Below are 20,403 nucleotides of genomic sequence, written 5' to 3'. Positions count from 1 at the left end.
CTTTTCTGAATTACCGTTGGCGCGCAAATTTTCGCGTAAAAATATATTCACTCGTGGCGAACGTGCCCATTCAGACTTCCAGGTTTTGCCTGAAGGGGATGCATATAATTGACTCTTCTTTATTTGTTTCCTACCAATAAGGTGGCTAATAGTACGTAAGTAGGTCCTTAGCCTATAGCCGAAGCTATAGTGTAGGTCCACTTCAATGTTTACAAGACAGCAGCTGATTGATTCAATGCGGAAGAATCAAGAAAAAAACAACTACCATAAGCAAGAATGACAAAACTTAACAGGTAAGCTGGTTTAAACACTCGATAAAACACAGCATACTAAGAGCGTTATACAGTATCTAGGTAAATAGAGAAAAAGAACCGCACACCCTTTGAGAAATATATATATATATATATATATATATATATATATATATATATATATATATATGCATACAGCTTGAGGGATACGGCGTTCGTAATGCAAGCAAATTCATGGCAACGAGACAATACACGAAAATAGAAACTAAATACAGCAAGATATTCATCTGAAAAGGAACAAAAAACACTGCTGTACCGAGAACAGTCTCTCGGCATCTTTCTCTTTCCGAGTCAGCACCCACGATACATTTTATGTTGCGCGCTGAAAGGGAATTATATTGGCTGCTTATGCACAAGGTAGGCATTTCCCTGTGCGTAACTTTTTTGGTGGCCTCATACAGGCGCGTATCAGCATGGTAAAAAAAAACTAATTTGATTATAAGTGCCTGTGAGCAAATGCCGCAAGCATACTGCATTATTTAGCAATCTCGTGTTATATTCACGACCTAGGAATGCGGCTGTACTGCTCATAGGCTCTTGCTCGCACATCTTTTTCCCTCTCTTTCTTTTTTTCCTTCTTCAACTTCTGAAAGAGAGTCTGGGTCAGCGAACTTCGGAAGCAGCTAAATATATGGCGCCGGTCAAACGCGCGCGCTTTGAATTCAGCATAGCGCAACTGGATAGAAGCGCATTTCACGCAGGCCGATGGAAAACAATAAAAATGTGGCGACGAAGGCTGTTCTCCCTATAAATCTCCGCCAATCGCACGAAGCGTGTACTGCATGCATTGTGTAGCGCAGGTTTCGGAATGCATCTAGGTCTGGCCGCCGCGTTCTTTAATTCAGAAGTAGCTCTAGCGATTCTAAGAGAATTTTATATTTATCACAAGAACAGCGTTCTCTCAGAAAAAAAAAACAGAAAGGCCATTCACCTTCGTCTTCGCCTTCCCGGCAAATCATCAGCAACCTCGGATACCATCAGGTCATTTCTGCATCTGTCTTCACCAAACCACACACTGAACAAACTTAACACAAGAACAAGGGTAGTAACGGAAGCCACTGATATCGCAAATAAATTCAATGATTTTTTTCTGTCCTACAGATGATCATTCACCAGACAGCATATAGCAGCCAGTACTCAGGCAAACCCCTAATTCATTCTACTTGCACCCTACGTCACCCAAAGAAGTTTCCGATTCGATCGCTAGTTTACGATTATGCTTATTGGCTGAATGACTTATTAATTATTGGCTGATGAACCCGAGTATGATACGCACATTTGCAGAGCACCTTCAGAAACCACCCATCGAGTTGTTCCCTTTACGATACGTCTCACGTAGTCCTTTTTTTCAGGGTTGCGAAGAAAGCCCGCGAAATATGAAAAAAGCCACGTGATGCAGTGTTTGCGCAGCGGTATTGTACGTGACTGGGCTGCATCGTGACTGGCGACGAGGAATCGGCAGGGCGTTCTTTATCTCATCGGCAGCGCTCGGCCAGCAGCATGCATTTTCGCCGTCATCCGATGGGAGCTGACCTTGTTCACCGAACGCACGCTTGAGAGCAGCAGGATACCATTGCGCAAGTGATGGGAGGTTAATATATCGCCAAAATTTTCCGTGGGCATTTTCAGAAAAGATTGTAATGCCACATTATAGAACCTATTTTTATATTCTGTGATTAGCCTTTTTAACTCTCGACTCATACTAGAAATGCAGCTTTTGTCGATTGGCCAGTAATTCTTTGAATACGCCTTTCGCTTCCTCGCGAACAGACGCGGCGGCTGAGCTGCGATTGATGTCCCGTGAGTGTACTTTGCCCCTGTGGCACTCAAATGTTTTCACCATGTGTCGGTTGCGTTCGTTGTCTCCGGACATATGGATGCACCTCCCGTCTGGATTACCACGACGTGAACAGACCATGCTCTACCGTCTGTGGCTAGGCGTTCCCTTTGCAAACTCATATGCTTTCCTCATAGGAATGGCCAACGGCCCCACGTGCGACACATGTAACATCGACGAGACGCTCGCACACATTATCTGTGTCTGCCCGTGATACAGTGCTGAGAGACAAGTGATGGGCAGAGTACTGGACCAGTTGGACAATCGTCCACTTTCAGAACTAAAAGCTTTAGGCCAATGCTACGAAAGAACACCCGCGTTTACTCGCGCTATTAAGGTTCTTGCGGTCTACGAGGCTTCATGACAGACTCTAAGAATGCCGCCCCTTACCGCTCTGTAGTGTACGCGCTTTGTTCGTGATTGCCTCCCTTTCTTTCTATCTCCCCCTTCCACTCTGTTTTTCTTTTTATCCCCCTGCGCAGGGTAGCCAACCGGAACTACCTCTGGTTAACCTCCCTGCCTTTCTCTGCATTATTTTCCCTCTCTCCCTTTCTCTTTCGCTTCCGTTTTAGCTTTCTTTTTGCATGAATTGCCTCTCTGGTTATGCAAGGATTTTTTCGTTTAGTTACTTTTAAACATTTTGGGACAAAGCTTTCCACACAGGGCTCGACCATGTTTGAAAAGAAATTCCATAGGTCGTCCACGTCTACATCAGAGTGAACAAGGCCTAGGAACTTATCTAGTGAGACTTCGAGGTAATCTAAAATAGATACGTCATCGGCTAATGTAGAATTCAAGACCGGTATTTTCGATGCATGGAGCAGTTTGCGCACAGAAAAATTTAAAGATGTCACTACCACTTTATGGTCCGAAATACCATCATCGATGTCACAGCTCATACTAAAAGAACATAGGCGACTTAAAACGAAAACAAGATCTAAAAGCGTTGAAGTTTCCGCGCCCACTCTCGTGAAGCCAGACACAATCTGAGTCAGGTTATAATTAAACGCAATATTTAATAACTGATCACAACTCCGTACTTTAGTTCCTCCTGAAGAATTCGATGCCCAATCAATTCCAGCCAAATTAAGATCGCCCACAAGGCATATGTTGTCATCTGGATGCACCTGCGAGTTCATAAATATTTCGAAGTTTTCTAGTACTTCTACAGGGGAGTTGGGAGGCTGGTACACACTACCGAATAGCAAATAGCGGTAATTCAAGGTAGTTTTAGTTCAGACTGTTTCGAGATTGCTTGGGTCATTAAGAACCGTAAAGGAATGTCGCTTTTCACAAATATAGCTACCCCACCACCTCAAGTGCGCCGATCCTTTCTTATTATGGAATATCCGAGGGGCTTCACTGCGACATAAGGCTATCTTGTCTGTCAAGCACGCTCCTTGCATTCAGGTTAATGATCTTAAAGCATGCAGATTTTTTTTTTTGGTCGAGTTAGTCGGTATCCGAAGCCGAATGAAGCGCGGCCGCAGGAGCCGGGTACGCATATCGGTGACTGTTAACATCATCCCAGGCGCAGAGCACATTGTTAACTTTTATCTTGTCGAAAGCCCATGTCACCTTGGCCCCGGTTTTCCTCTCCTCAGCTGTCGACTTCCACAAGTTTTTCCGAGCAGTAGCAACTCTTCCAGAAAAATCTTCTTGCACGCTGAAATGGGTTCCCTCTAATTTCAAGCCGTTTTCAAATATTTTAGATTTTTCCCTGAAGTCCCCTACTCGGAGTATCACTGGTCGACTTCTTCCTGAGACCTTCTTGCTCAACCGATGAATTCTTTCGATAGAGTTAAGTTTTTGTTTTAAAATGTTTCCAAACACATCGTCATTAACCTTTCGTAGGAGTATTTCCTCAGTTTCAAGTGTGCCCCTTTTCTAGTCCTCTAACAATAATGTTATTGCGCATCGAACGATTTTCGAGATCGTCGATTTGTTCTGAGATTTGAAGGAATTGATCATCAAAATTTCTTACACAACCATTAAGAGTAACAAGTCGGGTGTTGGCGTCGTCTACGCACTGTAGTTTAGATTCGATTGTTTCCAGACTTTTCTGGACAACCGAAATGGCTGTCTCTGAGGTTAAATGGTTTACCTGAATTTCAGAAATTTTAGTAACGATTTCTTTCTGCGTGTTCAGCATCTCTTTCACCTTATTTCTAGAGGCCCAGTGTTCTCTTCGACATCTCCTGATAGTTTTATAAGTAGGCATGCTACTGAGAAACATTCACTCGTGCAATTTACAAGCGTGTGTGGACACGGCAACACCACTGTGCAAAGATAATTACTATGAAAGCCGTATTTTCTGTCACCAACCTGCACAAAGAGCGGAGTGTCAGGCGACATAGCCACGTCGGTGTTGCCGTGTTCACTGAAGAGCGATGAACCAAATCTGTCCTTTATAGCTGCCAGCCAGAGTGTCACGTGGTCTCCAGTTGACGGCAACATGCTCGAACTAAATGCGCCGTACGATGTTTCTACGTGCAGTGGATACGCAGTCTTGATCCGTGTTGAATGATCGCAAACGTCTGCAGAAACCACCACCGTAGGCACGTTGTACGCAGGCCAGGGACGATGGTAAGCGTTGCACCCACAGGCCGCAGCAAGAGAAAGGATACCAAAAAGCACCTGCAAAAAAAGCGGACTGTGAGGCGACATAGCCACGGCGGTGTTGCCATGTCCACTGACACGGCAATACTGAAACCTAAATTATTAGTGAGTTATGTGGAAAACAAACAGTTGTCTGAGTTACTATAGGCTATGGCGAATAGTATGCGTTCGGTTGAATTCGCTTCCGACGCGCCTTTCATTTTTAAATTCTTGGCTCAAGTTATGTGGGACACCGTGTTGCAATACACACACACACACACACACACACACACACACACACACACACACATATATATATATATATATATATATATATATATATATATGTGTGTGTGTGTGTGTGTGTGTGTGTGTGTATTGCTACACGCGTGTAGCGATAGATAGATAGATAGATAGATAGATAGATAGATAGATAGATAGATAGATAGATAGATAGATAGATAGATAGATAGATAGATAGATAGATAGATAGATAGATAGAAGTTACACCACAGAAACGTGTTTTCGTGTTCGTTGCCTTCGCGGTGACCCCATGAAGACTGGCGTGTTACGCAAAGTGCGTTTTCTTGTGTACCATTTTTTTCCGTGTACTCCAACAATTTTGGTAGCACAATCGTGCAAAATCGTGTCTGCTACGCAAGAACCGTTACTACACCTTTCCTATAGAAATATTTAGGGCCTCATAGAAAATGAATGGCGTTTGGGTGGACCAACATGAATTTGGGAGTGGGCCAACCTAAATTTTAGGGTGATATGCGGGTAGAGCAACCTGAACTTGGTGCTGATATGAAGGTGTCCCGACTTGAAAATTGGGGCGGGCCAACAGGGAAAGAAAAGCACCAACTAGGCTAAACATAGGGAAAGAAAAGTACGAGCAGAGCCAAAATCTGCTGCGCCTTAGGAAACAATTGTCTAGATTTCAGTTTTTTTTTTTATGTTAGCAATGGCGCGCCATGCACTGATGATCTCTGTGCTACTTTCGCGAAGTTTGCTATGAAACAAAGCTTTACTATGAAATATCGTTTAACTATGAAACAGGCGAAATCCCGGATTGGTTGCCGCGTTTGTCGGCGCCGGCATTGTGAGCATTAATTAAGGAAGGTTCAATTAATTAATTTTGTTTATGTGTTGCTACAGCTGTATATTCGTATGGGCTACTGTAGGAAGGAGATAAAGAACTTTAGAAACCTTCCCCAGTATTTGCTCCATCCAATCATATTTGGCTAAGCATTAGTATTTCGATGCATGCAGATGAAACTTCAAAATTTGCAGACTGTCGTAACGGAGCTTATCGTGCATGGTTCTGCGTGACTTCCTTGTTGTATTTTTTAAGAACGATATACTATAGAGAGCTCGTCTGCTACCTGCTTTAATGAAAATAAGTATACATACTGTACTGATGTTTTCCTTACTTAATTTTAAGCGTTAAATTAATTGGCTGTTTACAACGTTTCAATCTGCCTAATTCTACCCTTTTATTATTCCTTTAAGGAATATTGATGGGGGCCAGTTCTTCGTTCATAAGCTGCACCACTTAGTATAAATCACTCCCTCTCACAAACAGGAAAGCAAAAAAGAAAAATATAGAAAGAAAGGGAAAAGCTACAGTATACCCCCCCCCCCCCCCCCAAAACAAAGGTAAAACATATATACGTCTGTGATTGCTTCCTGTTTACGCATGTGGGGTTGTTTTTGCGTATACTCAGCGGCGCGGCTTACAACTTTTAAGGCACCCTTCTTTCCACCTATCATCCGCGGCTACCACAGCCAATAACTGGATCGAGGCAATTATTCAGAAATATTCGTGCATCATAATAATTAACCGCGTTGCAATAAAACAATGTTTATCAAGATTTGTTCATGGACTAATGCGTTGCTTTCCGCCTTTTTAAGTATTTGCTATCCAGTCACTCTTATCACCCGAAAACATCAAAGTACACGTCGCCTTGGTTTGGCCTACATCAAAAACGCTTCCTCTTCAAAATCCACCGTGCAAGCTTTGAGTCGTGTGCGTGTCCCAGTGGTGGACGAGCACAGCCCACGTGTTGCTGGAATGCATCTTCTGTGCCCAGCAAAAGCAACAGCAGCGCTCCAAGCTTAGGGCTCTGGGCAATCCTTCTGTGTCACTTGGGGCGATAGTTGGAGCATGGCCAGTTAGTGGCCTTCAAAAGACAGCTTTTGCTGCAGTGGAATATGTTTTATTTTATAAGTACGGACATCTACTCGGAACACTAGCGGCCATTTTATGCAGTGGTTCGCTTTCGTTGTTGACGTTTCTCGTTTTCGTTTATTTTTGTAGGATAGGAATAACATTAATTAAGTGCCGGCAAACGACGATTTAACGAGTCGTGGCGCTGACCAAGCGCCGACCCGGGGTTATACTCTACTCTGCACTAGCCCCATTGGGCCCGTTTGTAGTGGGTCACGAGGCTTGTGCTTTTCGAGTGCACCCCGGGCCTGCTGGACGGCCCATAGTTGTGAGTCCTTGTCTGTAGACTGCAGTGCACTTTGAAGTTCTGGCGGGTAAGTCCTGGAGGTAGCTGCCGTCGGGAACCTGGCACAGTCCATTCATGTGCCATTGGTCCACCGGACCCGCTGCACAAATACCGCACAGCCCACTCGGATAGAGCTCTGGGTGAAGCACGTGCAGCATTGCGGGGGCGAGGAGTGACGCGGTCTGTATTTGTCTTAGCCGGAAATGCATCTTTTGCATAGAAATGAAATGCAGTAGCCGGAGCCGTATTGCTTCCAACCTCTTGAGTTGAACAACATTTAACCTTACCTACGTACAGCTTAAGAAAATGTAAGCATCATACGCATCCCAACCCTAATTTGGCGTGTGCAGTAGCATTAGCAAAGAATATTTCACCATCTTGCGGTAAACATTATGTTAGATAAAATGGCAGACGTGTTACCGATAGTCCGAGTAAGCATAAGTGCAACCTTAGGAGAAAGAAGATAATAGATTACAGTCATTATTGACAGTAGTATGACTGTGGTTCGGATTTTAGGCACAGACATTCTACATATAGGCATTACTATCGGTCTACAAGAGAAATCATTGAAGCAAGTGAGATTCGTCGCTTTGGAGCGTCGTCCATTAGCAAGACATCATTGGCACTGTACAGTAGAGAGTAACATAATCTGGCTATAAATGTCAATATGGTGACAGGACATGATTAGACATCAATATCGGTGTCATTTTTTTTCGTGCCGTTTGCTTTTGGTATGTTTATATTTGATATATAGGTTATGTAAGCGCTGCAAGTCGGCGCTTTTTGCGTCCTCTTCAATCCCTGATTTTCTTTGCACTCTTCTAAGTTCAATGTTTTCAGCCAACAAGCCCAAATTCTGACGTTGTTAACAATGACGACGTGCGAAGTGCTTAGGCTGTGCAGGCTCGAAGCTTGCTTACAAATATCGAGGGGAAATATATATATATATATATATATATATATATATATATATATATATATATATATATATATATATATATATATATATATATATATATATATATATATATATATATTTATATATATTGAAATACTACGGTTGAGACGACGCTTTATTCCAAGAAGGAAAAATGGCGCCGACGCAAAAACGAACACGAGCCGATGATTGATGATGGCTTTGTACAGATGAAGATGAAGTCCGCATAAATGCTTACACTAATTTCCCCCGTGGACGGAAGCGGCCAGCCTGGCCGCACATTAGACAGTGGAACGGATATGAAAGGGCTTCAGGCGAGAAACGTGCACGATCTCTGTTCCGCGGCAGCGTCGGTCGGTTGGGGACTCAACAGGTGTAACGCGATAGTTCACCGGCGAGGTCTGCTCGATGACTTTGTAGGGGCCAAGATATCGAGACTCAAGCTTCTCACATAAACCGGGTGTGCGCGCAGGGGTCCATAGGAGCACATCGTCACCAGGGCGGTAGGAAACGGCGCGATGAGAGGCATCGTACCGATGTTTGCGATCGTCTTGGCTGGCTGCAGTGTTCATACGGGCGCGACGACGACATTGGGCAAGACGAGACACAAACTGGTCGCAAATGAATGGTGAAGCATTGACGGGGCCAGAGAAGAAAGAAACGTCGAGTGATGAGGTTGGGTGGCGGCCGTATACTAAGAAAAACGGAGAGTATCCGGTGGTCCGTTGAACAGACGTGTTGTACGCAAATGTTACAAATGGGAGAATCGCATCCCAGTTACGATGATCAGGTTGAATATACATGGATAGCATGTCACACAGCGTGCGATGAAATCGCTCTGTTAGGCCGTTGGTCTGAGGGTGGTAGCTAGACGTTGTCTTGTGCACGGTGTTGGACGCTTGCAGAACTTGATTAAGAGTGCTTGAAAGGAATGCCTTGCCTCGGTCGCTCAAAAGAACGTGAGGCGCCCCGTGACGTAAGTAGACAGCCTGCAAGAAGAAGGCCGCTACTTCTGAGGCAGCTCCTGAGCGTATTGAGGCTGTTTCAGCGTACCGGGTCAAATGGTCAACAGCAGTGACGATCCATCGGTTGCCGTCTGGAGTAGGTGGGAGTGGCCCGAAAAGGTCAATGCCGACGACAGAGAAGGGTTGTGCTGGACAAGGAAGTGGTTGTAGGGTCCCGACAGGAGCAGTAGTAGGTCGCTTACGGTGTTGGCAAAGCGTGCACGAGGCAACATATTTAGCTATGCTCGTGGAAAGGCCTGGCCAATAGAATCGGCTGCGTATGCGCTCGTGTGTTTTGTTGTAACCCAAGTGGCCTGACGTCGGGTCATCGTGCGAGGCCTGCAGAACTGCAGCGCGAAGAGAGCGCGGTAGAACGGGAACCCATCGATGGCCTTCTGGGTGAAAAATGTACCGGTAGAGCACGTCGTCTTCAAACTTGAACAGTTTGAGTTGTTTCCGTAGCCTGGCATTGGGAGGAGATGAAACACCGCTAAGGCGATTGATGATACTATGGCAATAGGAATCGGCGCGCTGGTGAGTGGAAAGCACTGAAAGGCGGTTTGGTGAAGTCAAGGAAGAAATCGGTGTAAGAGACGAAGCGTCCTCCGTGCGGCCAATTTGACAAGGTGATGTGATGTGCCCCGATGATGGTGGTAATGGGCATCGTGAAAGAGCATCGGCATCTTGGTGCTTCCGTCCGGACTTATATATGACATTGAAATCATATGCTTGCAATCGGAGTATCCAGCGGCCAAGGCGCCCGGACAAGTTTTTGATCGTCGACAACCAACATAGGGCATGGTGGTCGGTCACAACCGTGAAATGTCGACCGTGGAGGTATGGACGAAATTTCTGAATGGACCAGACAACAGCCAAACACTCTTGTTCGGTTATCGAGTACTTCTTTTCCGCGGAAGTGAGAGTGCGGCTTGCATATGCAACAACCTTTTCGCAAAATTCGTGGTCGCGCTGCAGCAGTACGGCACCAATTCCGTGACCGCTGGCGTCAGTATGCACTAATGTGGGCGCCTTGTCATCAAAATGACAAAGAACAGGTGGGGATGTTAGTGCGCGCTTGAGTTCTTGGAACGCGGCTTCACACTGATCGTTCCAATCGAAGGAACTGGAACTAGCAAGGAGCTTGTGGAGGGGCGAGGCAATGCTGGCAAAGTTCCGGATAAAACGTCGAAAGTATGAGGCGAGTCCAATGAAGCTGCGCAGTTCTTTTGCACGAAGTGGACGTGGAAAGTTGAGCACGGCGGAAATTTTATCCGGATCGGGCTGGATGCCGGCTTTGCTAACGAGATGACCCAGGACTTTAATCGTTGTGCTAGCGAAACGGCACTTCCTCGTGTTTAGTTGAAGTCCGGCATTAGAAAGGCATGTGAGCACTTCATCTAAGCGTTGCAGATGGTCAGTGAAAGTCGAGGAAAACACGACGATGTCGTCGAGGTAACATAGACAAGTTTTCCACTTGAGGCCGCGAAGAACCGTGTCGATCATTCTTTCAAATGTGGCGGGAGCATTGCATAGACCGAAAGGCATTACATTAAACTCATAAAGACCATCCGGAGTAGAAAAGGCGGTCTTTTCTTTGTCCGCTTCGTGCATTGGGATTTGCCAATATCCGGAGCGAAGATCAAGGCTGGAGAAATATTGCGCGCCTTGCAACGAATCAAGGGCGTCATCGATACGGGGCATCGGATATACATCCTTACGGGTGATCTTGTTTAGCGCACGGTAGTCAACACAAAATCGTACCGATCCATCCTTCTTCTGCACCAAAACGACGGGTGATGACCAAGCACTGGCGGAGGGACGTATGACGTTTCTTTTCAGCATATCGGCGACGTTCTCCTCGATGATTTTGCGTTCGGCCAAAGAGACTCGGTAGGGACGACGGCGTACAATAGTCTGGCCATCGGTGTCGATACGATGGAAGGCAACGGAAGTCTGTCCGAGGGACGAAGTATCCATATCGAAGGAGGCCTGGTGCTTCGTAAGCAATTTTAGCAACGCTTCATGTTGAGCAGCAGTAAGGTCAGGGCTTATCACGGAAGTAAGGGCAGATGAAGCAGATTTGTCCTGTTGAGGAAGAGCTGGCGAGGTGGCAAGAGGAAGCAGGGAGACTGGTTGGGTATCCACATAACAAGTCACTGCAAAGCCTTGAGGTAGGAGGATTGTCTCAGAGGTCGCATTTAAAGCGATGATTAAGGCAGAGCTTTCTTTGAACCGCACCATGCAGGAAGCGAAGACAATCCCACGGGCAAGACAGCGACCGTAAGGAGTGATGAACACGTCACCATTGGTGATGTCCGTAGAAGAGAGACTTATGACTTGCTCGTGGCCGGGAGGCAGTACAGAATCGGCAGCAGTGAGAAAGCGCAGTCGTGGCTCATCGGTACTCCCGCCGCAATGAACTGTCTCGCTCATATGGACTACACGTTGACGGCAAGAGATTAATGCGGACGCTGACGAGAGAAAGTCCCAACCCAAAATTAGTTCACGAGCGCACGGGAATAAAATCGCGAACTTAATGTGATGACAGATACCATCAATGAAGACGCGTGCTGTACATTGGGCTGATGGTCGAATTATGGCTCCATTAGCCCCAATCAGGGATGATCCAGTATAAGGCGTCTTCACTTTCCGCAGACGAGAGCACAGGTCGGCACGCATAACAGATATAGTAGCTCCCGTGTCAATCAGAGCTAACAAAGGCACACCCTCCACAGACACCAATAACATGTTCGAAGGACGTTCAGGAGGACTTGGAGCACTTCGCGGTGATGCAGTTTTCCCTCCAAAAACTGCACTGGTTAGTTTTCCGGTCGCTGGACATGGAGTTGGGAGACAGGGCGAAGTGGCGAAACAGAACGTCGGAGCGGCGATGGGGAGCGGCGTCTCGAGGCACGTGTGTTGAGTGCGGTGTTGGAGAAGTCGGCCGGAGATGGAGATCGGCGAACGGGAGGATTATCGTCATAAGTGCGGTAAACGCGAGGAGGTGGCTCATCGCGTTCAAAGGCCGCGTAACCACGACGTTCGTCTTGCTGGCGGCGTCGGCAAAACCGGGAGATATGTCCTCGAAAGCCGCAGTAGTAGCAGGTAGGCCTCGACGAACGCCAGGCAGAGTAGTAAGGCGGGTTTGGAGCTCGGGTGTCTAAGGGTGCCAGGTGATCGTGAACAGGTGCAGATGGTGTAATTGGAGGCGGCGCGGCTGGCATTGCAGCAATCTGGGCGTAAGAAGCCGGTTGTGGGCAAGGAGAAGCGTTGGTATGCTGGGCGTTATGCAGGGAGGCCAATTCCTCCTTAATAATACCGCGCAGGTCCGTAGAAGCAGGTTGGACGTGAGAGCTGCTGCAAGGGGTTGAGCCATGCGCTTGCAATTCCTCACGAATTATGGCTCGAATGATAGACCGGAGCTCAATACTGTTGGCCAGGGAGTTGTCGGAAAAGTCCGGTTGCAAGCGGATTGACTGCAGGGCGTCGAGGCGCTGACAGACGGAGACGACGTCCGACACCGTCGAAGGGTTTTGAGCGGCGAGTGCGTTGAAGGCGGTAGATCCGATACCCTTAAGAAGGTGTCGCACGCGATCAGGTTCTGGCATGGCACTGTCGACACGGCGGCAGAGCGCGAGGATGTCCTCAATGTACGAGGTATACGATTCGCCATAATGCTGGACGCGCTCAGACAGCCTCTTTTTCGCAACTTCCGAACGAACCGTGGGCGTGCCGAAAATCCGCCGTAGCTGCTCCCTGAAAGACGACCAATCACGGAAGTCTCTCTCATGATTCAGGAACCATGTCTTGGCTACTTGAGAGACGTAAAATGGCACGTTGGTTAACCGCGATGTCTCGTTCCAGTTGTTGTATTCGCTGACACGATCGTAGTTGTCGAGCCAGTCTTCAACGTCCTCACCTGGAAGGCCAGAGAAGATTTCAGGGTCGCGATACCGGTTGTTGGCAGGGCTGGGATTGGGGGTGGCTGGAACTTGAACCGAGATGGTGGATGCTGCGGTCTGGTCTTGCGACATGGCGGCCTCTTGGCGTAAGCGGCGTCCCGAACGTAGCTCCAGGAGAGATCTTGAAGTGGATTGAGGTCGAAGGGATCTTAAAGCACCTCCACCACTTGAAATACTACGGTTGAGACGACGCTTTATTCCAAGAAGGAAAAATGGCGCCGACGCAAAAACGAACACGAGCCGATGATTGATGATGGCTTTGTACAGATGAAGATGAAGTCCGCATAAATGCTTACAATATATATATATATATATATATATATATATATATATATATATATATATATATATATATATAAAGGTAGCGATGGTCATCCGTCAAGAGTCCGGTAGGCTGGGAACGGAGAAAGGAAATAGCAAGAACGGAGAGAGCAGGCGGGGGCAGACACGTGCACGGACTGCGCTACTTAGTCAGAGGCGCTCGCACGAGCCATACGTTCTCAGAGAGCACAAAAGTGTCTTCACTGCCTACTGAGCCGATGATCAGTGGGGACAATGTTGTAGTATTGTCTGTTGACTAAGGAGACGATCATCAAGTTTCCTGAATGCGTTCGACATAAAATTGAAGGCAGGGGCACAATAGGTCGTCAATGTTGCCCTCGCAGCCGCAGACATCACATGCAAGACTTTCAGCCATTCCAATTAGTGCTTAATAAGCTTTCGTGAAGGCAACTGCTATCCACAACCGACAAAGAAGAGACGCTTCGCGTCGGTGTAGTCCGGCCGGAAGTCCGAGTTGCAGCGAATGGCAGCCTGTGCAGTCTGGCGCACCTTGAATGTGCGCTCTTCCTTTCAACTAACGAGAATGTGCGTGTGTGTGTGTGTGAAAACTTTTATTGTGCGTGCTAGAATGCGAAGTTGTCTCGCAGCATCTGTCCTTAAAAGAGCAATAGGGACAAAGCGGTCTTCTTGGTTTGACGTCCAAGCTGCCTTACTGTGTCATCACTTCCAATGATAACACAATCACCTAGTATCTAGTGAAAAGAGATACCATGACATTTTTATCTCAAGCCTGGATAAGTTTCACTATTTCTGAGTTCTGTGATCGAATTGAACAATCTCTCCCTTTCTTTCATAACTCACCATCTCGCCTGCAGGAGCATGCTAGGTCCGTGTCTAGGCCAACCTCTCATGACATCGTTAAACTTTCTTCCCAAGACATACCTTATTTTACAGTGTGAATATTGTGTAGGGTATTTCACAGATTTATGGCAATGCCCAGTAACCTTGGGTGTGGAAACGACGGCAGCGTCACTGAAAAGTTGCGGAGGCCCTCTAATTTTAAGTGGATGTCAGTATTAATTCTATGTAACCGTGGATGTCGGAAACGGATGCCAGCGCTTCACGTTACAGTCTATGTATTGCCTTTTTGGGCATGCACAATTGGGCAATCACGAAGTGCTAAACGTTTCACTAATTTGCTGAGGCTACTCTCCCACTCCATAGTGATTTATGTAGAGACATTACTGCATGCGTAAAGTATTGCTGCATTTTTTGTAAAATGTAGGTCTTTCAAAAAATAAAGACACCGATTGAGTTACGCGCACGTGCAGCTGCCTGCCTATAGCTGAAGGAGAGCTCAACAGCTCATAAAAGCAGTATGTTCACTTTCTCAAACAGGGAGTAGGAAACAGTTCCGAGCGCCATCTGCCAAGATTGGTAGGCTTATAAGTGTGCCTTGGAGGACATAATCTCACGAAGTATAGGGAACACGAAGGACTGGGGTTGACCGGCTCTGTTGCACAGCCGGAAACTAAACGACCATTTACCCTGTGCCCACTCGCCAAGTGCAACAGGGCCACGAAAAGCTCGTTAGCGCTGTGCGTAGATGGGATACGGGGAAAGGGGGGCTGCAGAATGAAAGGTCCGCTTCCTATAGTCCCAAGCCAGCCCAGACCGGAGGGAGGGGGGGTGCTAAGACATACACGGTGACGTAGGGGGCAGCGGAAGCCGTTCCTCCACGGAGGGACAGCGCGCCACTGATTCGGCCTTCCTTCCGGTTGCTCTCTCGACTGGCCTGGCGGGCTTCGAATGGTCGCCGACAATGAGGTCTCGCGAGCCCCACACAACTGTTTGCTTCATAATCGACTCGGTCGGAGCCCGATGCCGCGGCGATTTGCCGGCACGTTGTGCACCACCCCAACGGCGGCTGGTACAAATCGCTGCCGCTGGTGGCTTGAGGCCTCCACCGGTGGTTCTCGCTCGCTTGATCAGAGACGAACCCGCTGCCTCCATCTACCCGGGACAGGCCCGCTGCCGGTTCGCCTCGCTGCACTCTGCGAACATTCTCTCCGCCGCCCGCGCGCTGTACACGCTGCGGCGCGTCCCGCCGATCCCCCGGGAAGAAAGAAAGAAAGCGAGTGGCGCGCACGCGGCTGTTTCTTCTCCGCGGCCCGACGTTACAAGCTTGCCTCCTAAGTCGCTGGCGCCCGACAGCAGCGTGCCCATTTAGAGCGGTGATTTATCGAAGGCCTCGACCCTTAAGCAAGCGTGCACAATCTGTTCAAGGACAATGGTTTTCATTCATGCCAAGAACTTTTGACTCGAATGTTCGCTCGTCGCACATTGCTGCGGATATGTTTCTGCGCCCTTGCAGTTTGAACAGTTTGCTTCAGCCGTCCGGCTTTCGCTCTCGGTTGCTCTGTGCTCGGAATGATGTTCAAGTGTTTTTATTTCGCAGTTCACCTGGAAGCCGCTCCTCTTGTTATTTACGTGAATTCCCATTCAAACACGTCACTGACTGCGGGATGTCTATAAATTGATAAATGTTTTCAGTCTGCGATGCAGCTTATTGTGTAAGCAAGACAATGTGTCGAGTCACGTCGCGCGCCCGAAACTAGCGTACCGGGTGCCCTTGAACACGGGAATTGTGCAACAGAGGGATCGCGTCGTCCAGACCTGCGTGTTGCTCATGGTTGATCGGAGCGAATGGCGCTGGCCCACCGCCACTCCTTCTGATTCATGTTTGCGGCACGAACTGCGCTTAGTTTCACTTTTGTTTTGAATGACTGATTTTTCAGTTACTTATAACTGAATTGCTAATGCGCTGAACTGTTAAATGCAGCGTAGGGAAGAACATCACCGATAACACTTCGTCAGTAGATCTTACTCGTATATTAGATTTGTTCGGCAATGTTGCAATAATGGGTACTGTACAGGCATGCAGATACAATTGGTTCGCAGCAGCGATGGGGAGAGACATTACAATTTCGGCCAAAAAATTAAATTCTGGAGTTACGTGCCGGAACCACGATGTGATTATGAGGCACATCGTAGCGAGACTTCGGATAAATCTTGGCCACCTGAGGTTTTCTACCGTGCACTTAAATCTAAGTACACGAGCATTTTCCAATTCACCCCCGTTGATCTGCCGTCGCCTCGCCCGGCATCGAACCTGTGACCTCGAGCTTAGCAGCGCAACCTGCCAGTAAGCTACCACGGCGGGTCGATATTTTGACATAATTGCCACTGGAGAACAGGCAGCTCCCTGACGGTCACGTGACCCTTTACCCATTACTTCGATGCCCGGCCGCCAAACACTTCCTTTCCCCCTGCTCGCTGGATTAAGTTATATGCTGTCACTATTATAAGGCAACTTATGAGCCAGCGCCAAGCTTTATTCACCACGCAATGTTCTGTTCACAAAGGATGCTGCTTCATTTGACAATGACACTGCACTGACAAAAGTGCCGCTGTTTCCACATAATGAAATGCTATATGTATACATGAGGGTTGTTTGTTTCTTTTTCTTTTTCTTTAGGTTTGTGCGAATGCCTCGTTTGAAAGGCTCCTTCCATCCCGGACGTCTTCTTTGAATCATCCAAATGTAAGTGATTTTAAATATACTTAAGCTTATACCTTGACATTCTCTTGCTAAGCACAAGGTTGCAGGTTTGATTACCAGTCAGAGAAAACGGCCTTATATTGATGGGGTGAAACCTGTGAGGTCAAAATTATTGCGGGAGCCCTCTACTACAATGTCCCTCGTAACCTAAAGTGCAGTTTGGGAATTTAATGTCCCCAATTCAATTCGAATCCTGGTAAGTAATAATTATCACTTGTCGACAACTACATATCTTTAATAATGTGAGACAGTCGTCGCAGAAACCCACGGTACAAATATAATGAATACTGAGGGACGATCACTGGACTAATACTGAAGTTATCCCCGATTTATTTTCATGCTAACGTCATGTAGAAATCGTAGCGTGTCCTTGTGGATAATGTGTCTGGTTTCAGCGTAAAGCACTGGTCACCTTTCCACCTTGACGTGGGTTAAAAAGGAAAGGAAAGAGAGAGAGAGCAAGGAGAGGAAAGGCATGGAGGCCAACCAGGCGAGCGCCCGGTTTGCTACCCTACACTAGGGGTAAGGGAAAGGAGGAATACAAAGAGCAAAAGAGGGTGAGAGCCACAAAATGGAAAACTCAACAGAAAGGTTAGGCGATGTTCGCGAAGACTATAGTTACTTGCTAAAATGTCAAGAATGGTATTTTTACCAAGAAAAGCCTCGGGTTCAAGTCACCGCTCCACGCATCAAACGGCAACTTTTGGCGCCTGTTGCTTCTGCTCGTACTAAGCGCCATCGAGCAATATATTTGCGTTGAAGTTTGACGAAGAGCGGATTTCTCAGAAGTGGGCAGTCCTTCGTATGGCACTGAACAGCGTACCGCTTTCATTAATTGGAGACGCCACAGCAAACATGACAAACGCAGATAGCGACAAATACTTTCCACGAAGAGATTGCTTCATTTAGGCACCTGACATTCCAATCATTTGAGGCTGGTTGATCGATTCGAATGAGATCGGAAACACTGGAGATGATCGCCTTCTGTATTAAAGGGACACTAAAAGAGAGAGGAAAAAATGATATTGGCCTGTGTTACTAAATTACTATTCTATAAGCCAGAAACGCCACTTCTACCCCAATGACTGAGACACGTGGTAAGACAAAAAATACGCAAAAAAGGAAAGACGGCTGGCGACGCTATGTGTAAGGTTCCGCATGAGCTCTGCATGACATCGGGAAATTTGACCGCGTCTCTGCCACGTCTTAGTTAATAATTTATCAGTAAAAATTGACTACGCTCTGTCCCGAAGGAGCCAAGAATTGAACGTGACAAACTTCTAGAACTTCCACTCGATCAACGTGTTGCAAATACAAAAAAAAAAACATAGTTTGACGTCCATGACGCCATCCTGACGCACCGGGGTTGTTTTCAGTGCGGAAGTTTTAAAAAACCCGCCCTGGTTGCTCAGTGGCTATGGTGTTAGGCTGCTGAGCACGAGGTCGCGGGATCGTATCCCGGCCACGGCGGCCGCATTTCAATGGGGGCGAGATGCGAAAACACCCGTGTACTTAGATTTAGGTGCACGTTAAAGAACCCCAGGTGGCCTAAATTTCCGGAGTCCTCCACTACGGCGTGCCTCATAATCAGAAAGTGGTTTTGGCACGTAAAACCCCATAATTTAATTTTTTTAAGTTTTAAAAAAAGCCACTATTACCTTCATTATTTCCTCCAATATTCAACCTATTATTGCGATAATAACGGCAATACAGCTATCAAACAGTGCTCTATCAGTATAAACTGATTTAGTGCCGCTTTCCCTGGAGCCCGCGTTCCAAACTGACTATTTTCGGCGATTAATTTCGGACTCTCGTGCCACTGCAGTGCCGGGCGCGTGCGCCGAGCGCTGGGATAGAAAGCTGCGACGTACCCCACTTGAGGGGGGGGGGGGGGACTTGACGTCCCACAACTCCCTGGGAGCTAATCGACTCGCCAGGCACCGGTGGCGCGTATCCGCCGTCGCCTACCCGAAACAAGACAGGTGTCAGACCGGAAGGCGACCCGACAAATGCGCGTCCACTTCGGCCGTCTGGTCGGTTGTGGTTACAGTTTTCGAGGGCACGTAGGCCTGCTTAACATGGCTCTAGGCTATGAAAACGTGAAACACGAGGAATCCTCTCCGACTTTACTGTAAGCAAGAAGCGCTGCCAAGCTTCCTCGGTTTTCTTTTCGCACCATATATTGACTATCCTGCGCACGTCAAACATACCGGGAAAAAATTCAAGACAGAGAGCAGCAACATAGGAAGGATGCGCTGCTGGCACAAGGGCTGGCTTCAATACAACGATTAGTTGTTGCAGAAAGCCCAGCGGAAACTTTACTGAATGCTTCAATAGCCTTATTATCACTCAATCAGGTACCAATAAATTCCGACGTGATACACATTCTTAATTGTAGTCGATGACAAATTGGACTCCATCTTTTATGAAATTTTACCTTGACCTTGAGTGAATTTTTTGGCATGTGTAGGAGAATGAATGAATAGAATTTATTGATAGGAAAGACCGAGAATATGTAGGTGAGGTTGACGTAATGATAATGTCGGCTGCTGTTTCTCAACAAGACCTGCCACCCTCTCGTTAATGCTATAGAATGCTATATTAATGCAGGTCTTGTTGTGAAACTTAATAAGAGGTACAAAATGAAGGTTGTACAGGTCTACGCCCCTACATCCAGTCATGATGACCAGGACGTCGAAAGCTTCTATGAAGACGTGGAATCGGCGATGGGTAGAGTGAAAACCAAATACACTATACTAATGGGCGACTTGAATGCCAAGGTAGGCAAGAAGCAGGCTGGAGACAAAGCAGTGGGGGAATATGGCATAGGCACTAGGAATAGCAGGGGAGAGTTATTAGTAGAGTTTGCGGAACAGAATAATATGAGGATAATGAATACCTTCTTCCGCAAGCGGGATAGCCGAAAGCGGACGTGGAGGAGCCCGAACGGCGAGACTAGAAATGAAATAGACTTCATACTCTGTGCTAACCCTGGCATCATACAAGATGTGGACGTGCTCGGCAAGGTGCGCTGCAGTGACCACAGGATGGTAAGAACTCGAACTAGCCTAGACCTGAGAAGGGAACGGAAGAAACTGGCACATAAGAAGCCGATCAATGAGTTAGCGGTTAGAGGGAAAATAGAGGAATTCCAGATCAAGCTACGTACAGAACAGGTAGACGGCTTTAACTCAGGAAGAGGACCTTAGTGTTGAAGCAATGAACGACAATCTTGTGGGCATCATTAAGGAGTGTGCAATGGAAGTCGGTGGTAACTCCGTTAGGAAGGATACCAGTAAACTATCACAGGAGACGAAAGATCTGATCAAGAAAC

At 47.1% G+C, this 20,403-nt stretch overlaps 1 protein-coding gene across 3 annotated transcripts in view; it reads left to right on the top strand.

Moving 5' to 3' along the window:
* The window catches only part of LOC139049454 (tachykinin-like peptides receptor 99D), an 880,050-nt gene that overhangs the window by 161,895 nt on the left and 697,752 nt on the right, over positions 1-20,403 (top strand). For all 3 annotated transcript variants that reach the window (XM_070524895.1, XM_070524903.1, XM_070524896.1), the window contains exon 2: positions 16,986-17,051. The gene's annotated coding sequence lies outside the window, so the exon portion shown is untranslated. The remainder of the gene's footprint in view (positions 1-16,985; positions 17,052-20,403) is intronic.

The sequence above is a fragment of the Dermacentor albipictus genome, chromosome 1 (assembly GCF_038994185.2).
Source record: "Dermacentor albipictus isolate Rhodes 1998 colony chromosome 1, USDA_Dalb.pri_finalv2, whole genome shotgun sequence".
Classification (NCBI taxonomy): Eukaryota; Metazoa; Arthropoda; class Arachnida; order Ixodida; family Ixodidae; genus Dermacentor; species Dermacentor albipictus.
Note: the sequence above shows the minus strand (reverse complement) of the source record. Positions and strands in the feature narration are given on the sequence as shown.